We start from the raw sequence: 25,441 nt of genomic DNA, 5'->3' as shown, positions 1-25,441 counted from the left end.
GGATTAGGGAGTGGTTAGTTCGTAAAGGAACATGCACTTTCAGTATCTACTGCAGAGGTATTTTACCCAGAGTTCATTGGGAAATAGCCCAAAGTGGGGCTACATGGAGGTGTGGTTTTAGGCCTGAAATGTCACTAAGTCAGCTAATGGTCAGGACTGACTAAGGAATACCCGGCTGTTCTCATTGATGTCTTGCTAGACAAGGTAAATGTAAGGGAGTATATGTTATGTCTAAGTCTAGGATACATACGATTGGTCAGTGAGTAATAAATGTTGTTATGACCCAGTGCACAGCTAGTTCAAACTAATAAATTCTATAGGTGCATCTGGCTATTGTATCAGGAAAAAAGATAAAAGTTTTGCTAGGGTAGATTGTGTCCTTGGGCTGGGGAGAAACTGCCTGGGATGGTGTTTGGAGGCTAGGGAGAAATGTGATTTTAGAATTGGGGTCCAAGCTCATGCAGTCAAGCACCCCATCAAAAGTAGTTCCATGTACTACAGGGACCAGAGACCCCAAATTGAGTGTTTGAAAACAAAAAAATCTTATTACTCTTCCCATAAGGCTGAACAAAGCAAATAAAACCTTGCTCATTTAGAGGAAGACCAATATGAATTGGTGGAAAATGAAAGCAATTCAGTTAATGTTTTTAAGTATGTACTCGATGTATTTTAAGTAACTCAGACTAGATTACCCTTGTTAGCAAATAATTATCCTTGGGGATCTGCTTTAATGAATAGAAAAAAAGTATTCAAAATGGTATGTCTGTTGTTTGCCTGTTAATAGGTTCCAAGAAAATCAGTGTAACCCTCACATGGTTGTTTACTCTTCTTGTTTCTTTCACAAACCTCTTTGTAACTTAAAAAAATAAACTTTAGCTTATCTTGAAATGCTCACCAGTCATCCAACTAACAAGAACTTATTGAATGTTTACTATGTGTTCAGCCCATGTGTGAATACAAAATAACACACAGTCCTTGTCTTGAAGGATTTCTTAGTTTAGTTTTCGGGGAAACAAGGCTGATGGTGGGAAAAGTATGTGCTAGTCTTCAGCACCCAGCCAAAGAGCTGTAGAAATCCAAAGAGGGAGATGATAGTGGGCTGTAGTAGTCAAGGAGTTAGTGCTTCAACTGGGATTTGAAGGATTGGGTAGGATTGGATAGTTTAAGAGACCAGCTTGAATGAAGTTATGGCATTAGGAATGAGCAAGGTTGAGCAGGGCCAAAGAACATAGTGGGTGAGGAGTCATGGGAGACTGGAATCATCAGAAGGCCTTGTTGAACATCAAGCAGAAATATTTAGACTTGATAAGGTAGGAAATTGGGAGCCACTGAAGATTTTTAAGATGTAATTCCCTTATGAGAAAAGTATTTGGGAAAATTAAGTTGCAAATTTTGAATAAATAGAGCATAAATTAGTGGAATTTTACTTTTAAAATCTTACAGAGGCTCTCAAAAGAGATCATTTGATGAATCCTAACCGGTGCGGGATAGCAGCCTGCACATTGCTAATAGTATGGAAATGATAGAGCAGTACTACTTCCTAGTGACTGGTTTTTTCTTTTGGGGAAGGCCAGGCCTTCTACCTGTGTTTTGTGACTTGTCAGGGAACAAGTGAACCTTCTATAATTTTGCTTTATGAGCTTTTTCTCCTTGGTTTACAAAGTTTGCTTCTTATTTGCCTGACAACTTTTCTCAATCTTTTACTAGATCCTCCTCCTCTCACTCAGTAAATAAGAGCAGTCTCTCAAGGTTTCATCCTAGGCTCTTCTCCCTTCTCTCTACACTCTCTCCCTTGCTGTTTTTGTCAACTTTATTGGGTTTGGTTATCATCTTTATTTTGTCCAAAATCTAAATAACTAGTCCTAAACTTTCCCTTGAATTTGGGTTCCATATTAACAACTATCTACTGTACATCTTCACTGAAATATTTCCTTTGTATCTTAAACGGAGGCTCAGGAGGAGAAAGTGAGATTGGTAACCTTGCATAGCCCTCCCTCACTCAAAACAAAGTCAAGTGCAAGTCATGTCATCATTTCTCTGATGTCATGGTCTTCCGAACACAACAACCTGTATCTTAAACCACTTATCTGGCCCAAATTAGAACTCTTTATTTTTCCAATCAACTCAATAAATATATTAAGTGCCTACAATGTACTAAGCACTTTGCTAAACTAATGTAAATCTCTTGAGATCAAGGATTGTTTAATTTTTCTTTTTATATCCTCAATGCCTTGCATATAATAGACCTTTAATGTTTTTTTCATTTAATTGGTCTGTTTTATCTTTGCATGCAGCCATTGTAGACCAATTCTAAAAGAGACAAAAGATATTCCTGGTCCTCAAGGAGCTTTCTGTCTCTTTAGGGTGGTGCAAGAGGGCTGCCAAATGCAAACAAATATATACAAAGCAAGCTACATATAAGATAAATAGGAAATAATTAACCAAGGGAAGACACTGGAATTAACAGGAATTAGGGAAGTCTTCCAGTATAAGGTGGGATTTTCATTGACTCTTAAAAGAGGCCCATGGCAGTCTGTAGTTGGAGGGCAGGAGGAACATTCCAGACATAGGGAACAGCCGAGAAATGTCTGGACCTGAGAAATGGAGTATCTTGTTCACAGAAAAACCTGGAGACCAGTGTCACTGCTTCAGAGTTTGTATTGGGGAACAAGGTATAAAAAGACTGGAAAGGGAGGAGGGAACTAGGTTAGGAAGGGCTTTGGATGCCAAACAAAGCATTTTTGTATTTACTCCTGGAGGCAAAAGGAAGCCACTGGAGTTTGTTTAATAAGAGGGTGACATGATCAGATCTGTGTTTTAGGAAAATCACTTTAGTGGCTGAATGAAGAATGGATTGGAGTATGGAGAGACTTGAGACCGGCAGACTCACCAGCAGGTTATTGCAATAATCAAGACATATGGTGGAGTTGAGATGCATTAGAGTGGTGGCTATGTCAGAGGAGAGAAGGGGGCATATTGGAAAGATGTTGCAAAGGTGAAATCGATAGGCCTTGGTAACAGCTTGGATATGGAGGCAGGGGATGAGAGATAATGAGAAATCCAAGATGACTCCTGGGTTGTGAGCCTGAGCACCTGGGAGGATGGTGTTGTCCTCTACAGTAACTGGAAAAGTGGCTTCACCATTTTAGAAGTAACCAAAGTTCATAACCTTGGAGTCGTCCTTGACTTTTCTCTCTCTTTCAATTCCCATGCCTAATTACTTGCCAAGTCTTATTGAATCTACCTCCACAACATCTATTGTGTTTGCCCCCTTCTCTGTACTCACACTACCTCTCCCTGGTTCAGTCTTTTATTGCTTCTTGTGTGGATTTTTGTAGTAGTCTCCTAATTGGTATCCTTGCCTCTGTTCTTTTCTCTAATGTTTCTTTCACTGAACTGCCACATTAATTTCTAAAACACAAATAATAAAAAGTATAATAATAATATTGATAGCTAGCATTTATATAGCACCTACTATGTGCCAGGCACTGTGCTAAGTACTTTACAATTATTATCTCCTTTTATCCTCCAAACAGCTCTGGGAAGTAAGTGCTATTATTATCATCTTTTTACAGGTGTGGAAACTGAGGCAAACAGAAATTTAAGTGACTTGCCCAAGGTCACCACAGGTATTAAGTGTCTGAAGCTGATTTGAACTCTGATCTTCCTGAGTCTAGACCCAAGACTCTGTCCACTTCCCCACTCTTGATCATGATGCTCCCCTCTATTCAAAAATCTTTACTGGCTTCATTTTTCTTTTTTAGATAAAATACTCCTCAGTCTGGCAATTAAAGCCTCCTTTATTCTGGCTCCTGTTTAATCCTTCTAGCCTTAGTTTCACATTATTCCCCTTCACACATTCTTTGAGATAGCTAAATAAGACATTCTGTTCCCTACCTCCATGCCTTTGCCTAAGTGATTCCTTGTGTCAGAAGTGCCCTCCTTACCTCTTCACATAGAATCCTTATCTTCTTTCAAAGCATAGTTCAAGTACCTCCTTATTTCCCTATTGCTTTGTGATTATCACTCTTTTATTCTTGAAATTATTTTTGTGTTACTTGTATATACTTATAGGTGGTGTCACCTCAATTTGATATGTCTTTTGAGATCAGAGACTATTTCTTTTTTGTTTTTATATCCTCTGTGCCTTGTACACATGAGGCCTTTTAATATTTTGTGGGTTTTTTTTTTCCCATTTAAATTCAGTTCTCTTATTTGCATGCAGCATAAAGCCCAGTCATTATAGACTTATTGTAAGCATCTTGAGGACAAGGACTGTGCTGTTACTCATCTTTGTATTCTCCATAGGATCCAGTATACTTTTTTGCACATATTAGGTGCTTAAAAAAAAAACAAAACTGTTACCGATGGCTTTGGAGAAATCTAGCTCATAAGCTTACTGGTCAGTATTTCCTATAAGTTCTTTTGTTTCATTCTTTGTCCTTGTATCCTCATGCCTAGCCTATAGTAGGTGCTTAATATGTGCTTTTTGATTAATTATGTGCTAAACTTTTTAACATTCTAATTTCCTAGCACTGTCAAGTTTCATTAGAGGCAAAATGGTGGGTTTCAGAAATTGCTTTGACTTTAGCACTTTCTGCATGGGTCCAGGGCAGGATGGCAGGGCAGGTTTGATGTTTTCTCCCTTCAAATTGACTGCTTCAAATATTCCTGTGGTAGAGGGTTGGGTGTAGCCATGAGGATTTAGGGGTCAGTTTGACCTTGTAGACCTTTTGCATGAATGACTTTTCTACAGGGGAACTCATGGTGAACAAACAAAAATGAAAGGAAAAGATATTGAATAAAATTATTACCTAAATATGGTCAGCCAAGGGGCAAAGTAATATAGCATCCAGAGGGAAATCTGCATCTCAGCAAAACTTTGGCAGGGTAATATCTCCTGCCCTGCCTATCTTTTTTTTTCCCCCTCTCACAGTTCACAATCCCTTGCAGCATTCAATTGCTTTTCATTGTTTCAGTACTGAAGATATTTGCTAGGAATATTAAGAATCAAAATGTAGTTGAACAGACCAATGTCTAACCTTACCCCACTGTCAAAAAAAAAACTCTCTCCCTTCATCGTGTGGGACTTTTTCTACAAATGTTAACTAGATTCCAATTATTGATCATTGTAGAGGAAGCTGCTGTTTATACAGTCTCATTCTCCACTTCCCTGGATGGCTGAGAGGCTCTTCTCTAGGCTCTGGGATCAGTTGTTTGTTTTGGTTTTTTTGAAATTCATGTTTTACTGCTCATCATATAATATAATTATATTGGAAAAAGAGCTTTTGAAGGAAAGACTAAAAATAAATGGATACTAAATAATCCTAAAGAATTTTTTTTATATTTTTCAAACATTCGAAGAATTTTTTTTCTAATTGTAAAAACAATTTTTTAATATTCATTTTTATACTTTTTGGGTTCCAAATTCCTTCCCTTTTTCCCTCCCCTCCTCCTTTCTTGAGAAGGTAAGCAATTTTATATAGGTTATCCATGTGCAGTCATACAAAGTATATTTCCACATTGGTCATGTGAAAGACAACACACCCCAAAAGAAAATAACAAGAAAAATAAAGTTCTAAAAAGTATGCTTTGATCTTCATTTAGAATCTATCAGTTCTTTCTCTTAAGGTGAATAGCATTTTTCATTTTAAGTCCTTTAGAATTGTTCTGGATCATTTAATTGTATTGCTGAGAATAACTAAGTCATACACAGTTTATCACTGTACAGTAATATTACTATTACTGTGTACAATGTTCTCCTGGTTCTGTTCTCTTCATTTTGCTTCAATTCGTTTAAGTCTTCCCTGGGATCACTTTTCCTGACAGTGACACAATCGCTCTTTCTGGATTCTTTGGGTCATAGGATTAAGAACTAAAATGGAACACTGAGGTCATTGGAGACAACCTTCTTTTTCTGCCGATGAGGAGATAGACCCAGAGAAGTTAGGTGATTTGCCCACGATCACACAGCTAATAAATGTCACAGGTGGCATTCATACTCTAGTGTTTTGGACTCCCAAGTTCATCAACATTTTGTCCACAATATCACACCCCAGCACTTTGGTTTTATAGTTCACAAACTGTGACCTAGAGAGTTGAAGGTACTTGGGCAAGGTGGCATAGGTGGCAGAAGCCAGCATAGGGATTTGGCCCTGATTTTCTGATTTGTGTTCCAGAACTGTTCTGAGTATTGTTATGTGTCAGGCAAAAGAGGAGCATTATGGTCTTTCAGCTTTAGCTTTCCTTGTCCCCTTTGTAGAAGTGCAGCTACTTAATTTGTGCCCTTTAGGTCATTCATTTGGCCAGCATTCCTATGCTTTACTGACTAAAGCCATTAGTCAGTTCTATTCTTCCCTTTGGTATCTCCTACAAGTGTTACTCTTTTACTAATGGGGTAAACTGACATCCAATCTTTTCCAGCCTGGAGAAGCTCCTTTTAGTGGAGCTTTTGGTGGCAAGCATGGTTCAGCTACCCATCCTCTGCTCAGCATTATTCATACTTTTAGTCAGCTGGCGCTGTCTTCAGATTACAAATCTTTTTAACAAAGAGGTAAGTGGGGAATAGAATTGGAAAGGCTCTCAGAGTTCTTGACTATAATTTAATGTCTTTTATCCACCTAGAGTAAATATTGTAAAGTGCTCACAATGGTCATGGATTAATATCCTGAAAGCCTATGCCTTGGAATGTAGGGGATTCCTCAGAGACCTTCACTACCATACACAAACCTTTGCTGGGTGGCACAATCTCGAAGTTATCTGTTACCTGGGTGGAGCTATGGCTCTCTTATAATCTTTGAGAATAAAACCTAGATTTTAGACTGATGAAAATATTCACACCTTAGAAGGGATGAACATATAGACCCAGGATGTAGAGTGTTTTACCTGTCACTGACTTCATTCATTATCTTAACCATCACTTTGCATTTTCTATATTACTGCCTCCTACCCTCCTGCATTTGGAAATGCCTCTAGGAGATTGAGGGCTCTGTTCCAGGTGAATGGAAAGAAATGCTGCAGGATGGGCATCTTGCCAATAAAGATCAAACCAGGAACCCTGTTCATTTATCTTATCAGCTTCCCTTCTGAGGTAAGCATGCCTCCTCTTGGTCAGGACAGTCTCCAAAACAAACTGGATGTTTCCCTAGGATGCAGCTATGTTAGGGAAGCATACTGATATAGACAAAAAAAAAAAGAGCTTTGTGCTGGAAATTAAAAGGTGATTTAGCATCACACTTTCTTCATCTGCAAAATGGGAATAGTAATACTTCCCTTTTCAACCTTGTACAGTTGTTGCCAGGACCAGATCAAGTGATGGATGTGAAGACACTTGTTGAACTGTATTTAGCTATGGTGGCTTGTGCCCTTGATCTCCTTCTCTGCATTCTTTTCAGTCATCTTCCTCCTTTACTGTTTGTTCTCTTGCCTTCAAACATTCACGTTTCCCCCATCTTTATTCACTTGATTCTGTTATCACCTCAGCTATCATCCTGTATCTCTCACCTGTTTCTCAGCTAAACTTTAATAAAAAAGCTTTTTATTTTCCTCCTCTCTCCTTAACCCTTTAAAGTCTTGCTTCTGATCTTTTCACTCATCCAAAACTGCTCCCTCAAAGTTGCCAACAATTTCTTATTTGTCAAATGTGATTTTTTTTCTTTTTTTTTTCTTCTTGGTTCTTATCCTTCTTGACCACTTTGCTGCATTTAAAAGTATTGATTGCTGCTTCCGAATGCCTTCTCTTTGGATTTTTCTGACATTTTGTCCTGGTTCACTTCTAAACTATCTGACAACTCCTTTTCAATCTCCTTTACTGGTGGTTCATCATCCATTTTATTCCTTCTAACTATGGATGTTCCTTGTCCAGGGACCTCTTCTCTCACTGCATTCTCTCTCATGGTGACCTCATCAGCTCCCATGTGTTTAATTATTATCTCTATGCAAATAGTTGCCAGATGTATATATATCCAGCCCTGTTTCTTTCCAGAACTCCAGTTCTGTAACACTAGCTCCCCTCTCTAACATTTCAAACTCAGCATATTTAAAATAGAAGTCATTATTTTCCACTCTTCAGCCCCAATGTACCCCTTTTCCAAACTTTTCTCTCTCTATCAAAGGAACCACCATTCTTACAGTCTTGCAGGTTTCCGTATCCATGTTATCCTCAACTCTTTACCTCACTCTCCCTCACACCCGCATATCCAGTCAATTGCTAAATCTTGATGTTTCTACATTCTTGTATTTCATAGATCCTTTTACTTATAGAACTAGTCATTTTAGTTTAGAATCTCATTCTTTCTTTCCTAGATTGTTGCAATGACTTCTTAATCGATCTCCTTGCTGTTAGTCTCTTACCACTCCAAATTATCTCACACATAACTGTCAAAGTGATTTTCCTTAAATGTTATGCCACTCTGATAAACCTTCATGGCTCCCTATTGCATCAAAGATCAAATTTAATCTTTTCCTTTTAGCTCTTGATATGTTTCACAACCTGGCTCCTCCAGCTTTCTAGCTTCATTCTGCATTATTCTCCTCTCTCTTAGTGTATGTTCTGGGAAAGCTAGTCTTCTCTCAGGCTCTCACACATGGCATTCCACCTTCTGTCTCCGCTTATGCTGGCAGTTTCCCATGCATAAAATACAGGACTTCCTCAGCTCCTCCTCACAGAGCACCTCTCTTCTTTCATGGTTCAGCTTAAGCACAAGCATCCATGTGAATGAAGCCTTTCTTGATCTCCCAGATGTAGCGTTTTCCTTCCCTAATGATATTGTATTTATTCTGTATATTCTTATACATGTTCATGTTGTTTTTCCTTGTGAGAGAGTGTCAACTAGAAGGATTATCTTTGTGCTTAGTACAGTGCCTGGCACATGATAGGAGCTTTTTCACTGGTTGGTCCACTGCTCATGCTAGTTTTTTTCCTTTCTTTCTCACTTCTTCCTCTTAATAAAAAGTACAGTCTCTGAGGGCCTGGTTATGTGTTGCTTACCTTCCATCTAAATGTTTATCTTTTCAGAGTTGTCATACCTGTTCTCTTAGTGAGATAAGGAAAAAGAGGAAGATAATTGATGTGCTGGGTGAATCCTGTGAATTATTGCAGCAACCTGATGATAGGGAGGCTCCTGGACTATTTTTCTGCAAATTCTGCAGATGTTTGTTTTGGTTTATGGGAGAGCTTGTTAAGTAAGCGGGAAGAGTTTTATTTTTTTACCTTCTCCTCACCTAACCATAATTCCAATTATGCAAGCTTAATTCTCCTGGAAGTCATAAGAAGTGAAGTCCATATAGGCATCTCTAGAATCGCAACCACTACCCTCACTGCACCTGACCTGCTGAGTGCCTAGCATGGGGGTGGGGAACCAACAGCCTTGAGGCCACATGTGTGGCCTCTAGGTCCTCAAGTGCAGCCCTTTGATTGAATCCAAACTTCACAGAACAAATCACCTTAATAAAAAGATTTGTTCTGTAAAACTTGGACTTAGTCAAGAGGCTGCACCCAAGGACCTAGAGGGCCTTGAGGCCACAGGTTCCCCAGCCATGGCCTAGCACATTATTTGGCCTTATTTAGTTTTTCTGGGCCCAGTTCTTTTTCTTTTTGTTTGTTTGCTTCATAAAAATTACACCATTCTCCAACAACTTTAAATACAGTTAACCTGCTTTTCTTGCTTCTCTCTTTGGAAAAAAAACCATACAGCATTACAGGGTGAAGAACAAAGCAAGCAGGGTGTTGTTTTTTTTTTTTAATGGCATATGAGTGTGTTTTTATTGTAGCTTTGCCATGGTATTACCTTTACTTTAATGGAACTGGTGTGTAATTTGGCCACATTGATATTCCATAGTCATAAAATCCAATAGCCTGATCTACCTGGTTTTCTGTAAAACTGTGATGGATACATTCTAGGGACTTTTGGTCATAGGCAGTGGGGCTGGCCTCTTGGCTTAGGCCTCCATCTTTGCCTCAGATGGCCTCTGCCTGAGATTCAGTGCCCCAGATTATATCTCTTCCCCAAAATACAGTCTTCTAAATGGTCATTTTTCCTTTCCCACTACTGCTGTCAGCTCCATCTTTTACAGCGTTTAAAAGTGTTTGAGAGAGAGAGCTAGCAAAATGGCTTTCTTTGAACCATTTATTGGAGAAATCTCTATGGAGAAATGTACTTTTCTACCTCCCATCTCCTAATGCTGTGATATGTGGCACTGTGATTTGACTTGGTTTGTTTCTCAGCAGGGACCTGTGTGTGACTCCTTGTGCTGCACTGAGGTTTTCAGTGATAAATAGCTTACTTCCTCATTTTGTTTTGCCCCAGTTCCACACCCTGGGAACATGAGAATAGCCACCCTTTCTGGCAGTGTGACTAGTGTAGAAATTGCAGGTGTATGAGTAGTCATTGATTTGCTACAGTTGGATTTAGCATTAAGAGTCACCTCAGAGCATTGGTGGGAAAAGAGAATGCTGCATAATTATTGCTTATGTACCAGTTAAACCCATCAGCCAACAGACGTCAAGTGCAAAAGAAAGTGGAATAACGTTATTATAATGGGATGATAGTTGTCATTATAATAATCAGTTGGCATAGCTTTTGATAAGAGGTAGATCCTGAAATTACTGTAGGAGGAGGGGTTAACCTTGAATGGAAAAATGAATAGATACTTAACTTACCTGGAAATGAGGTTTATTTGTGGGTGTTCCATGTACCTAGTGTTTCATTGATGAATAGTATTGAGTTGTTGACTATTGTCATTTTTTTGATCATATAAAATAAACAGTCCCTCAGCTTGGTTTAAGGTGCTTTAGCTATATGATAACTAATTAGTGCTGCAGAGGACTGAGATTTATGACTTTGGAACTTCAGAAAATCCCACTTTATCCCTTTGGCTGCTGAGAATGAGCTCTGATTCTCCCAAAGGAAGGAAGCAGTTCTCATCAGTGGACCATAGTCAGTACCTAGATGTAATCTGCTTGTTGTGTTTCTAACATGATATTATACCTCCTATGGGCTGTATTCCTAGTAAGCCCAGAAAGTGTCTGGGGCTGTTGTGGCTAGGCTTATGAGTTGGGCTTTAGTTAGGTCTGTTTATTATGTGATTTCCTTTCTTGAGTTGGGAAAACAGTGGACTGGAGTTTTATTTGATTTACTATAGGCTTCCTCAATGGTGCTTCAGGTCATATTTAGTAGAATTGCCCTGTAAGGGAAACTCTGTCTCATCTTTTTTTTATTTATTCAAGGAAGGAAAAGACCTGAGTGTAATAAATTGTTGAATAAGAACTGTGTTCTACCTCTGCCTAAGATATCTGGTGCCCCTGTTTTGTATGGCTCAGTGGGAGTTGCTTTTCTTGGGATTAGTATTTTTATTAGGTGAAGGTTTTTATGTATCCTACTGTGATTATTTTTTTTAGCAGAGTTTTTATATTGGAAGACTTGAGGACTCAGGCTAGGTGGTATCTTTTTAGACTCTGTTGAACCGTGGGCTGGTTTATCACTATGACTACCAAGAGCCAGACAACTGCAGGACACAGAAAGTAACTTTTGTAAGACATTTGGTTTAGGGGAGAAGGTGAAAAAATGGGGAAAAGGTAGAGTTTAGCTTATTTTATCTAAGAAGAGCGATTTTTCAAAGAAGGCAAATGATACTGAAGGTCTGGTGCTTTGGATCATATGGTCTAAAGCAAATTAAGATCTTAGTTTTCTTCGGAACCAAAATTGAACTATGTTAACTTTATTGCTAAAGTTTTAGCGGGGAGGATGGAGATAGAGAAAGAGAAAGGAGCTACTCTAGTAAGTTTGCTGTTTCCCTCAGCTTAGCTAACCTAGTAATTTTGAGATTTAAGTTATTAACCATCTTCTATTGCTTTGACTCCAAAGAGTGAGTATTTTCTCCCTTAAGCCACATTCAGTGTGTTGCTGTAGCTATTTCACCTTAAGGCATATTCTCCTGAAAGAGATGCCAGGGTTTGAAATCTGTCTGTCTGTCCAGGATGAAGCCCGGAAGGTTCAGTCTGTGTCAGTTAGCTCCAGAGGCTTTTTTCCCTCGAATTTTTCCTGGTTCTATCTCGGCTGGCACTCGCTGGGATGCCCTCAGTGCTGCTGAACAGACCTTTTAACAAGGGTTGTTTCAGCTGTCGACTGGAGAGACTTTGTAACAATTATGATTCTGAGTGACCACTTAGTAATAGTAACCCCATTAGTCTGGGTTGCTTGTGGTGATCTCCTTCACTTCAGTTCAGACACTTGAGGCAACTCGGTGGAAGGGATCAGAGAGATCAGAGGGCTCGGTTTGGAGTCAAACTGAGTTCCAGTTCTGCCTTAGGTATTTAATAGCTATGTGAACTTGGGCTGAGAGGATCAGACTTGGAGGCCTCTGGGAGCCTTTCTAGTTCTAAGTATATGATCTTATGAATTGTGTATGAATGCAGAGCACCCTGACTCCCATAGATTTTGGATTGCCCATTTTGTCTCTTGGTGGTGTCCACTGCAGGAAAGGGAGGGAGGGACAAGGATTTGAGGAGTCTGACTAGATGCAGTGACTTGGCCAAGGTCATGATTAACAGCAGAAACAACATTAGAACCAAGTGTCATCATGTTTTGTGTGGTAAGTACATGTCTCTTAATTCCTAGTTTTACCATGTGGCCTGGGAAGCAACAATCTAGCCTTGCACAGCAACCCTCCCTCCCTGAAAAAATGCATTTGCAACTCTTTATGCTAAACATTGTATATGTGTGCATAGTGCTTATTAAGTATATCTTCTCCTAGTCTACGTTTATTAATCATTTTGTGTGTGCATCTTTTTATAAACTCATAGTACACACGCATGTACACACACACACATGCACACTATTCTTTGATTCTCTCTTCCTTGCTTCAGGTCACCCTATTACTGCCTGAGTGCAGGTTCTTCCATTAACCATGCAGCTTTTTCTGTGATCCTTAGAGATGCGTATTGTAATTGTTCATTCTGTTGATTCCAGACCTTTTGTAGACTCCTTCCAGCTTCTTACTCAAGTTCAATTTTCCTCCTCCAGCCCCATGTTGTCTAGCACCCAAGAATTGTCTGCTTTTCCATGCGGTGGCGGCACTTGATATGTCAGGGCTTATTTCTTGGCATGCATGGCAGGATCATGCCATCTGGAATAACCTCCTGCATTTTGCTGCTTTATTGATTCTCCATTTCTGTCTGGGGCCATCCTTGATCTCATTTGCTTGTTGCTTTAAGCCATCTCTTTCTTTTTCTTCCTTCCTAGCCAAATAATGTGGGATATATTTAGAATGGAGGCGAGTAGGAAAAGCAAACTATTATTTCATTTGCTATAATTATATATTTGGCCCCTTGTATCTTTAAAGAGAATGATAATAAAAGACTCTAAGGGTTATGGTTAAATTCTGGAGGGTGATTAGCTAAACGTCCTATTGGTTTTGTTGTAGTTTTGTGGGATTACATTCTCCATAGCACATCAATTTTAGCATTACAGTAGTTTCCTTCACCTTAAAAAACAACTCCTCTCATTTTCTATGAGACTGAGACTATTTTGCTGAGAATTCATTTAGAACCTGAGCTGATACAGCTTTTAGCCATTTTCGGGATTGTCTCTGTCCTTTCTGTGTTGAATTCTGCAGTCACATTGTCAGTAATCTTATTGGTTTTTTTTTTTTTTAACGACTGTGATTTCATTGGTGTACGGAGCTCCCTGTCAGGAAAATTCCTCTACTAAGGCTGATCTACAACCCTTGTACAATTGATATTTCATGTGTATTTGGCATAGAAAAAGCTACTTTATGTGATTGGTACTCCCAGATATTATTATCCCCGTTTTTCAGGTGAAGAAACTAAGACTTAGATTAAACCATGGTCACAAGGGAGTTAGTAGAGTATTAGAGGTAGGATTTGAACCTTTTTCTGTCACTCTAGCCGTGATACCCGGGCTTTTTAGATTAAGATAAAGAGCTTCTGTCTTATGGAGCTTGTAGTCATGTACACAGATAATTTATAATCCTTGAAAAGTTCATTGGAGTTCATATAGTTCATGTAGCTCTGTGAAGTTTAATGGGGCTGGGGAATTCCTTATTGATTAAGGGGCTCATGAAAAGCTTGAATTGTACTTTAAAGAATAATTGGAGTCATCTATGAAGAATTTATAATTGAACAAGAGATAGAGAACATTTTGAAATGCAAAATGGATAATTTTGATTCTGTTAAATTAAAAAGTTTTTGCACAAAGCCAATATAATCAAGATTAGAAAGGAATCAGAAAGCTGGGAAACAGTTTTTATAGCCAGTATCTCTGATGAAGGTCTCATTTCTAAAATATATAGAGAACTGGGTCAAACTTATAAGAATACAAGTCAGTCCCCAGTTGATAAATGGTCAAAGGATATGAACAGGCAGTTTTCAGATGAAGAAATTAAAGCTGTCTACAGTTACATGAAAAAATGCTCTAAATCACTAATGATTAGAGAAATATAAATTAGAACACCTCTGAGGTACCAGCTCTGTAATGTTAAGGGAATTTGAAGACCTTCCCTGCTCTGAATTTTGGTCCAGCCCACTGCTTGAGTCACACAAAGCCCATGGTGGGAGGAGCTTGCTGAACCAGTGGAGCAGGAAGGGCACAGCCAGAAGAGGAAGTGGAGTGGAGCTGAGAGAGAGGCAGCAGACAGAGGAGAGCAGAGCAGAGCAGCTAGCCTGGGTGAGAGAGGGGCATTTTGCCTAAGGGAGCTTGTTTGTGGGGAGGCCTGACAGAGGGAAGGCTTGAAGATGGTGATCCTCCCTTTATTGGTAATGTGTACAAACTTCATCGTTACTTTGGTGGAATTGGCTTTCTGGTATCTGAATAAATATCTTGGTTTTGTATTTAAGAAAGAGAGTTTATATTTTGCGAATTTACCCTGGAAATACACCTGCATATCCGTAGTGGCTACTGTGGGTATTGCATTGGTGCTATACCTCACACCTATCAGATTGGCTACCATGACGAAACAGGAAAATGACAAATGTTGGAGAAGATATGGAAAAATTGGAACGCTAATGCATTGCTGGTGGAGTTATGAACTGATCTCCAACCATTCTGGAAACAATTTGAAAGTATGTCCCAAGGGCTCAGATCTATCAATACTACTGCTTAGGTCTGTATCTCAAAGAGATCATAAAAAAGGGAAAAGGACCCACATGTACAAAAATATTTATAGCAATTCTTTCTATGGTGGCCAAGAATTGGACATTGAGGGGATGTCTGTCAATTGGGGAATTACTGAACAAGTTGTAGTGTTCTAATGTAATGGAATGCTATTGCTCCATAAGAAATGGTGAGCAGGCAGATTTCAGAAAAACCTGAAAAGACTTACATGAAATGATGCTGAGTGAAGTAGCAGAACCGGGAGTACATTGTATACACAGTAACAACAACATTGTATGATGACCAACTTTGATAGACACTGCTCTTCTCAACAGTACAGTGATCTTAACAATTCCAAAACACTCATGATGGAAAATGCTATCCGCAGTCAGAGAAAAAACCATGGACTCTGAATGCACATCAAAGCATACTTGTTTTGCTTTTTTTTCTTTCTTGTGATTTTCCTCTTTGTTCTGATTCTTCTTTCACAGCATGACTAATGTGAAAATATATTTCATATGATTGTACATGTATAGCCTGTATCAGATTGCATGCTGTCTTTCAGAAGGAGGGGAGAGGGAAGGGGGAAAATTTAGAACTCAAAATCTTATAAAAGTGAATGTTAAAAGCTAAAAATAAATTTTAAAAAAATAATTGGAAATCAACAAATATAGAATGGTATGAGGGCATGCTAGGCATAGGAAAGAGCATAAAGGTCAGGAGGGCAGGGAAATAAGAGGTTTTATAGGGTTGATAAGTAGAGAATGTAGAAAGGAATATACAGAGATAATGCTGAAAGAGTAGGAGATGCAAGATTGTGAAGGGCCTTTAATACCAAGCTATAGATTTTAAATATTAGTTGATGTACCATGTATGACATTGAAACATTCTAGATAAAGGAATGACATGGCTTGATCTTTGGATAAGGAAATTAAATCTAGTAGCAGTGTGGAGGGTTGACTGAAGGCCAGAGAGTAAAGACAGGAAGACTTGTTAAAAGGCTGTTGTCTAGGCAAGTAGAATTGAGGGTGTGTGAAAGGATGATGGCAACCAAAGTAGAGAGGAGGCAGATAGTTTGAGAAGTGGATTTGACAGGACTTGGCAAGTGATTGGTTGTGAGAGGCAAAGGAAGGGTGAGGGAAGACTTCAAGCTGAATAACAACAAAGTTTCTTATATGAAATACTAGGTGAATTGTGGAGCAGCTGATAGAAATTCTTAGGTCAAAAGGAGGATTAGGTTTTAGGGAAAGTGGTAGGTAGCCCTGTTTTTGAGGTGCTTAGTAGGTTATCCAGGTTGAACTTGTACTAACAGTAGTTAAAAATGTGAATCCCAAAGCTTGGGGCAGGGAGGGTGGAGGCGGGGGGAAGGTGGGGGGTTTGGGGGGGTGGACAGACAGCAAGCAAGCAAGCGCTCGCTCACACCCACTGGAGGGTTAGAGATTAAAAAGAAAACAACTTGGGAATCCTATTTATAAAGTTGGTGTTTGAAGCTATGGGTTTGAATAAGATTTCTAGAGAGAATGGAAGTAAGGGCGAGAGAGGAGAAAGAGTGAGAGCAGGACAGCTCACTCATCTTAAGTGGTTAAGAAGGAAGATGAGTTGCTAACAAAGGAGTGTGGTCAGAAGAAAATCAATGGAGTGTCTTAAGTCAAAGAGGGTGTGTTCAATAGTGTAAATTACTATAGACCTGTCATAGGAGGTAACTGACAAAAAGCCCATTTTATTTGGCGATTTGGTATTTTTCCATTGGTACCTTTTGAGAAAAGTTTTTATAGTGGTCGGTAACAAAGCCACAGTGCATGGTGTTGCAGAGTGTGTGGTGAAGCAGTAGAGGCTTTACGGGTATTGATAATTATTTTTCCTCTTGGGTGACAGTTTCACTTAAAAAAATTTTATTACTCAGTGCAACTTTAAAAACAACAGCAAAAAGAAATGTCATTTGCCACTATGCTAAAACATTTTGTGTACACAATGCTGATTAGTTACTTTTTTTATCTCTTTCCTGTCCTTTCATTAATCTCTGTATTTGTATATTCATCTTTCTTTTTACATAGTCATAGTAAATATATAACATATATATGTACACACACACACACACACACAGACACTGTTCTTCTGGCTCTGCTCTCTTTGCTTCAAGTTACTTCATGTCTTTCCAAATTTTTGTCTATCATTTTTGTAATTTTCAATGGCATGTTAGTAGCATAGTCAGTGCAAAGACAGTGTGGCACAGTGTATAGAGAACTACCCTTCAAATCAGAAAGACCTTGAAGGTTCAGGTTTTTGCTCTGAGATGTATTAGTTTGTGTGATCATGGGCAAGTTAGTTCACCTCTCAGTGGTCCAAGTTACTCCTAATTTTTTTCTTTTTTTTATCATGAACTTAAGCAAACATGAACATTTCAACATACAAAGCAGAAAAGAGGATTATGTATGAAATTGAACTATTAAGCATAGTTTTCTAAAGTGTATATTATATATAATAGGATAGTAAGAAAATGTTCCTTCCGTGTTCCCTTCTCTGCTCTCATTTGTGTAATTTTAGTGTTTCATTTATGCTCTTATGGACTATCATTACCCACAACTCCCTCCCCCCTTCCCACCCTCTTTTGTAACAAATCAATGTTTGTTGTTGCTCTCTTGTTTTCCAGTTGTGTCTGACTCTTTGTGATCTAGAAAAGATCCTGGAGTGGTTTGCCATTTCCTTCTCCAGCTAATTTTACAAATGAGGAAACTGAGGCAAACAGGGATAAGTGACTTTCCCAGCAACACACAGCTTTTGGCTAAGGTCAGATTTGAACTCAGGAAGATGAGTTTCAGATTCCAAGTCTAGTGCTCTGTCCACTGCTCTCTCCAGCTGTTGTTAAAAAATCAAGAGTCAAATCAAATAAAGCCAAACATTGGCTATCCTTATCTGAAAGTGTGCATCTCATTTTGCCCTTTTAATACCTCACCTGTCTGTCAAGAGGTGAGAAGCCTGCTTTAAACTTGGTGTTATGGTTGATGTTTGCATTGATCAGAGTTCTGGAGTCTTTTTAAGTTCTTCATATTATTATAGTCAGGTGAATTGTTTTCCTGGTTATAATCATTTTACTCTGCGTCAGTCATGCATGTCTTTCCAGGTTTCTTTGAATTCATCCTATCTATCATTTCTTTTGGCATAATAATATATCATTCCATTCATACATCATAATTTCTTCAGCCCATTCCCAAATTGATGTACATCCATATTGTTTTCAGTACATTGCTACATCAAAAAGGGCTGCTATCAGTATTTTTGAACACATAGATATTTTATCTTTGTCTTTCAACTCTTTGGAGTATATTAATAGTAATAATATAGCTAGCATTTATATAGCACCTACTATTTGCCAGGCACTGTGCTAAGCACTTTACAATTATTATCTTATTTGATCCTCGCAACAACCCTGAGAAGTAGGTGCTGTTATTATCCCCATTTTACATATGGGGAAACTGAGGCAAAAAGGTTAAGTGACTTGCCCAGGGTCACACAGATAGTAAGTGTCTGAGGCAGTATTTGAATTCAGCTCTTGTTCACTTTAGGCACAGTTCTCTGCGTACTGTACCACTAGACATTGCTGGGTCAAAGGGTATTTAAAATTTAGTGATTTTTTTTTGAGGGGGTGTGTATAAATTCAAATTGCTTTCCAGTTCACATCTTCACCTACAGAGCATTGGTGTCCCAGGCAACTCTTGAGGAATAGGAAGTATAGAAAAATTGTCATGCAGTGTTAGAGGCGGTTTCTGATACCAATCTCCAGAATTCTCCCATGTCCTCCAATGCTGGAATCCGGACACTGGCCTCTGTGCCTCCTGGCTTCCCTGGCATCCTTCAAGTACCAGCTAAAATCTCACCTTCGAGAGAAAACCTTTCGTAGTCCCTCTAAATTGTAATGCCTTCCTTCTGTTGTCTCTAGTTTATCAGCGTCAGGCTCATAGTTTGTTTTTGTTTTTTTTCCGTTATTGTTCAGTCATTTCAGTGGGGTTTTCTTGGCAACAACACTGGGGTGACCTTCCATTTCCTTTTCCCACTCATTTTATAGATAAGGAAACTGAGGCAGACAGGCTTCAGTGACTTGCCCAAGGTCACACAACTAATAAGTTGTCTGAGATCAGATTTTTACTCACTTCTCTTTCCACTGTGCCACCTAGCTTCCCCTGTAGGTGCTTAATAAATGTTTATTTATTGACTTCATATAGTAGAGCCCAGCCACCAGAAATCTAGCCCCAGAGGACTTTATTCTTTGCTGTGGAATTAGTTTTTCTCTGCATTTAGGTCTGGATTCAGCCATGCCATCCTTTACTCCCCAGGCGTCTCCTTGCACATCTGTTCTGTCCCCCTCCTCCTCTATTGCTACCACTCTGGGGAGTTCTGGAACTATAAGTTCAAGGATTATTTTTCTATATACATTTTTCACCTCTACTACTGAATTCTTTCTTGTAAAATAGAAAAAAACAACAGGGTAGTGTTTAACCAGAATAGCCCCCTTAGCTGACAACAGAGGTAACATTTTGCAGCCATAGCTCTCTACTTCTACTGAGAGAAGGTAAATATATTTTATTGTTTCTCTTGAGGCCAAGATTGCTTATAAAATCACTTTGTATACCTTATGGCATTATTTTTATTTAGCCATTGTAGACATTGTTTTCCCATCTCCCGTCCTCTACTTAGCATCAATTCATATAGAACTTCCAATACTTCTCTGCATTTGTACCTTTGTTATTTTTTTATAGCACAATAACCCATTATATTCATTGCCATACAACAATTTAAATTATTCCTGTCTGTCTTCCTCCTTCCCCCAATCTATAGACATTCACTTTGTTTCCAGTTTTTTACTACTGCAAAAAAAAAAAAAAAGATGCTATAAATATTTTGACATATGCAGGATTTGACTTTCTGTCCGACTACTTTGAGATATTTTCCCCAGGTCTGGGATTGATGAATCAAAAGGAATGAACAGCTAAGTGACTCTTAGAGAATTCCAAATTGTTTCCCAGAATGTTTGAAGCAATTTACAGCCTGTTTTCTGTAGCCTCTCCTACATGGACTGTTTTTTCTTCTTTTATCATCTTTGCCTATTTCTTAGATGTAAATGATATAATTTAGATCAATTTCCTAATTTAGATATTTTTGTGTTAAATCTTTTTTTTTCCTGTAAGGAATGTATTGATGGGTTTTTTAATAGTCCATTCTGTAACTTTTTTCTTTTAATAAGGTACTTAGATGAATTACATTTAATGAAGTAGGAATTAAATTATATTTGTCTAATGTTTAGAGGAAGGGATATATATCTTATTTTTCCCATAACTTTTCCTATCAAAATTAATCAATACAGTTAAATAAGTTCTTTTAAATTAGAAACTGTAGCTTGACTCCCTTTGGTTAAAGTTTTGCTTACTGACTTGACAACTCCTTTTCCTCCGTTAGAGAAAATATTCAAACAGTTTTAAACACTTGGTAACCCTAAATTTACTTAAACGGCTTTCTTCTTAATTATATCCACTTTTAGAAACTATTTAGAATCTGAGATATTTTTCTTTCAAAAGCTTATCTTAATATTGTTGCATTCTATTATTTTCATTGATAACATCTTGTTTCAGTAACTAAAAATTCTTTCCAGCTGTTTGTAGGAATCTTTTAAATGGTGGACTTATTTTAGCAAATTCTTTGAGTTGTTGATTTTTAGATGTCCTCTGTTTGCTTTCAAATAAAGTATTCACATTTGTAGCATGCATGTATATTTGAATCAACATAATTTTAAGATATCTTTTTTTAACTAACTGCATTCCTTCTCATAATTATAGACAAACCCAGGGATATTGTTATGTGTACTGGGTTATGTAATTTTTTTTTTCTCTCTGGACTCTAAGGATTTGTCTTTATAATACTGAATGTCTCAGACGCTTGAATTTTGGATTTCTTCATTTTGGGGTCCTATGACCTTTTTTCTATTTAGGGAATGTTGGATGGCTTTTGTTCTGGGGAAATTTTCTCTAATTTATTTCTCCTAATACCCAGTTGAGATTACCCCCTAATTTTGGGATGCCAGTTAATTTGATATTTGAGCTTTAAGTCTTTCTTCTGAGGCTTTCATAACTAGTGTTGAGTTTTGTGATAACTTGGGCTTTTTCTTTGATTTTTCTCCTTACTGGCCACTGCTTTTTATGCCTATCTTTCTTTTCCTTAAAACTTGTTATGTTGCATTTTTATTTCTTTAATTCCCAACTTTTTATTTTTTGGAATTCCTCCCATATTTTCTTTTGCAGATTCACCTTGCCTTTCTGTTAGTTTTGTCACTTGATTCTTTTATATTGCATATGTCCTTGGAGTTATACTTTTTCTTTGACTTGTTCACTATTGAGCCTCTTCTCTTTTCCACATCCACTCCCCGTGTTGCTTCCTTGGAAAATTTTTCCCTTTTATTTATCTAACATTGGATTTAAGATTAGATTTCCTCCCCATGATGCAATGGAGATAGCAGTATTTTCTTGTCTTATACTTAGAGTTGAAAGTGGTAGGGGACGTTGTGAATTGTTTCTAGTTGCTCACTACCAAACATTTAAGGCCAGGTACTCTTTAGACATCTCTCTACTCTTGCTTACAGGCTTGCCAAATCTTTCCTACTTGTTCTTTCTTCAAATTCTGACACAGTCCAAGGAAACAGTATTTCTACTCTTAGTCCTTCTGACTTTTTCCATCCTCTCCCCCCACGTTTCTTTTTGCTGGGGTTAGTGTGGAAGGGTCGGTGGTGTTGGGAGGGAACCCAAGTAGTTTCAGTCATTTTTGCCCCCCATGGGTCTGCTCACAATGACTTTCATGCAGGAGCAGTGACCAAACTCTTCTCTGTACATCATTTCCCTAGCCTAGTTCCATGTATGATATAAGGGATTTGACAGCACTGGGCTCCCTTCTCTTCCCTTTCTAATCTTGGTCTTGGGGGGATTATGCTGGTGGGGGAAAGGACAATATAGTAGTAGCAGAGATTACTCAGGATGATTTTCTCCCAGACTATTCCCTTAACATTCAGGTCCTGGAGGAGAAAGCTTCAGGAGGTTCTGTCTGCTGTCTGTTCTGTCTTCCTCACCTTTATTTCATCCTGGACCAATATGTGACAGGGGCAGTTCCTTTTCTACTTTGACTTTCTTTCTCCACTTTCTGACCCACATGCTCCAAACTCTGTCATCTCCATTTGTCTGGACTTCTCACATCCTTCCTACCTGTAATTTGGACTCCTCTGGAGTGACTACCCTGGGCTTAAGTGATACTGTTTTCTTTATGTCTTGTATCTTGCTGAGAACCAGGTTTTCCCAGCTCTCAGGCCACCACTGGCTATCACTCCTTTCTTCATCTTGCTTTTCAGTTCCTGTTTACTCTGATTTTTCCTCCATTAGATTACAAGCTCTTTGAGGGCAGTCTTATTTGTCCAGTACAATGTCTGGCACATAGTAAACTCTTAATACTCTCTCTCTCTCTCTCTCTCTCTCTCTCTCTCTCTCTCTCTCTCTCTCTCTCTCTCTCTCTCTCCCTCCCTCTCTCCCCCTCTCTCTCCCCCTCTCTCTTTCTCACTCACTCTCATGCTCACTCTCTCCTTTTCTATATCTCTTTACTTATCTGTCATCTGTGTATATCTGTCTATCCATCTGTCTGTCTAAATATCAGTCTGTTGCTCTATCCACTCCAGTGCTGAGTTAAGAATGTCATGTAGAGGTCTCTCCATTCCCTCACATCACCCATGGAAGTGCCCTCTCTAGGGAAGGCCCTTTGCTTTTGGAGCATTTTTCTTTCTTCCTTCCTTCCTTCCTTTCTCTTCCTCCCACCAGCATAGGTCAGTGACCAGAAGTGTTCTTGCAGGAGTCTGATGCCTTTTGTAAAAATTATTTAAAGTTTTATTTTTAGTCTTCTCCTCATGCTCCCAGTTTTTTATACTTTTTTTTAGATGGGGAGGAGGGATTGAAGTAAGAAGGTTGGAGCCCTGGTTCTTTGGCTTGTGATGGGTCTGACATCTTCACAAAAGTACCTGTAGATAACTTAAAAAAAGTTTTATTGATATGGTTTTTTTTTCAATATCATACATTATTTTTCTGAAGTGCCTCTAAATCCTTGGTGGAACCTTTTCTTGCAATAAAGAAAAATAGTTAAAATTTACTGAATAATATGTAGCATTCTTCCTCGCCCCCTCCCCCCAATCTGTTTTATCACTTTGCCTTTTTTTTAACATTTTTTTTCAAGGAAGTTTTCAAGGAAGAAACAGGTACTTAAGAAATACTTTATATAAAATTCGTTATGTCCTATATCCTGTTCTCTGTTTTCTTATTACTGTACTTAGAGTATTGGGAGGTAGAATATTTGCAATTGGAGTAGGTCTTTATTTCTTAAGCAGACTGTTGAATTTTTTGCTTTTAATAATTTGTTAAATTTTTTTCTTCCCTGGATTGCTGGAACCTTCTAAGGACAGCTTTTTTCCCCCCTTGCATTGTTTTATATGACTGTTTTCTTAGCATATGGTTATTGGAACCAAAATGTGGAATAGGGGACAGAATTGTGGCTGTTAAGCCCTGGGCATTGATTTTTGGGTTTTCTATTATAAGGAAGTAGAATTAGTGCATTTGCCTGAGAAATAAAAATGAACACAAAAGCTTACTAGAATACAGCAAATTTATCTCACTTTTCTTTTCTATAGTTCTGTAGCATTGCCTAAGTGTTGACACAAGGAATTAGTTAAGAATTGAAAACAACTTAAATACTAGAAATATATTTGAAACTGGATATAGATGGTGTAAAGAGAGTGGCTTCCCAGGGTGGACTCTTTGTAGTTATACTGAGGGATGGGAATCTATTGGGGGTGGGCTGGGATTGAATATCACCTTGGTAAAGAGACTTCAGCATTTTTGTGTTTGTTTTTCTGCTAAAGGAGATTTTAAACTTCCTGGTATTCTTATACCTACCTCCTGGTTAAATACTGGAGTCCTAAAAGCCAGAAGTACAGATTCTGTGGCCACACTTGATGACGTAGAGGGCCACATGTGACCTGGAGGCCACAGGTGCCCTATCCTTGGTAAAGCCCATATATCTATTCTGTCTTTCCCGACGAATAAAATGAGAGTCTTTTTGGAATGAATGTTTTGTTAAAATCCAAGTAAGCCTAATCTACATCATTCCTGCTCCCCCCATATCCATTACTTTAATAATCCTGTCAAAAAAGAAAATAGGGTCAGTTTGGCATGACCTGTTGTCTTTGTATCTTTTATTTTTTTCAATGATTGAGCAGTTTTTTTCTTCCCACTTCCCCACTGGAGGGGAAAAAGAAATATAGAATCCCTGTATCATATAAGCATAGTCAACAAACTATTACCTACTTGTGTTCCCCGATTATATGAGATAAATTTCCCGATTCTTCCTTCATTTTTCTCCCTTAATAAATCCTTTCCCCCCTTTCTCTTTACTTCATTTTGATGAGGACTGGAAGGGGGATGTGAGACTCCCACAAAGACCAGGGTACCAGGAGCAGGTGTCTGGACAAGAATTCATGGACTCAAACATTGTTGAGGTCAGGGTAAAGATTTATTTGGGCAAGAGTTCTTAGGGAACCTGCAACCTTGGAGGGGTACAGGAAAAGTTTATATAGGATATTCTATAGTATCACTTGTGCCAAATATGCTAACTAGGTGTTTTGGGGTGGGATTAGGGAGTGGTTAAGAAGTGGTCAGTTTTTTTTTTTTATTTTTATTTTTATTTTTATTTTTTTTATATTTTTTTATTTTTTTAATGTTTAACAATCACTGCCATACAATTGCGATTTTATCCCTCCCCACCCACCCCCCACTACCTCCCTCCCTCCCCACGACTGCATACAATTCTGTATAGATTCTACAAATACTTTCCTATTGAGTATATTTTCACTATAGTCATGCTATGTAGTCAGACTAAGATAAATGAAAGAATCCGTATAACAAATCAGAACATGATACACAAACACATAGACATACACAAACATGATCTGCTACATTATGTGAGTGACTTCCATATTTCTCTCTCTGAGTGTGGAAGGCATTTTGCCTTGAGGTGAAGTGGTCAGTTTTTAAAGGAACATGAACTTTTGGTATCTACTGTGCAGGGATTTTACCCAGAATTCATCAGGAAATAGCCCAAGGTGGGGCTACCTGGAGGTGTAATTTTAGGCCTGAAATGTCACTAAGTCAACTTGTGGTCAAGGCTGGCTCAGAAATACTGGGTTGCTCTCATCAATGTCTTGTTGGACAAGATAAATGTAAGGGAGTATAGGTATGTCTAAGTCTAGGATACATATG

At 38.4% G+C, this 25,441-nt stretch overlaps 1 protein-coding gene across 3 annotated transcripts in view; it reads left to right on the top strand.

Annotated features, from left to right (window-relative positions):
* Positions 1-25,441, top strand: part of SIL1 (SIL1 nucleotide exchange factor) — a 260,982-nt gene that overhangs the window by 18,034 nt on the left and 217,507 nt on the right. Inside the window, exon 1 of one of the 3 annotated variants that reach the window (XM_072630424.1) lies at positions 14,593-14,684. The exons of the other annotated variants lie outside the window; for them this stretch is intronic. The gene's annotated coding sequence lies outside the window, so the exon portion shown is untranslated. Of the gene's footprint in view, positions 1-14,592; positions 14,685-25,441 lie in introns of those variants that run through there. 3 annotated transcript variants of the gene reach the window in all.

The sequence above is a fragment of the Notamacropus eugenii genome, chromosome 1 (genome assembly GCF_028372415.1).
Source record: "Notamacropus eugenii isolate mMacEug1 chromosome 1, mMacEug1.pri_v2, whole genome shotgun sequence".
NCBI classification, from domain to species: Eukaryota; Metazoa; Chordata; class Mammalia; order Diprotodontia; family Macropodidae; genus Notamacropus; species Notamacropus eugenii.
Note: the sequence above shows the minus strand (reverse complement) of the source record. Positions and strands in the feature narration are given on the sequence as shown.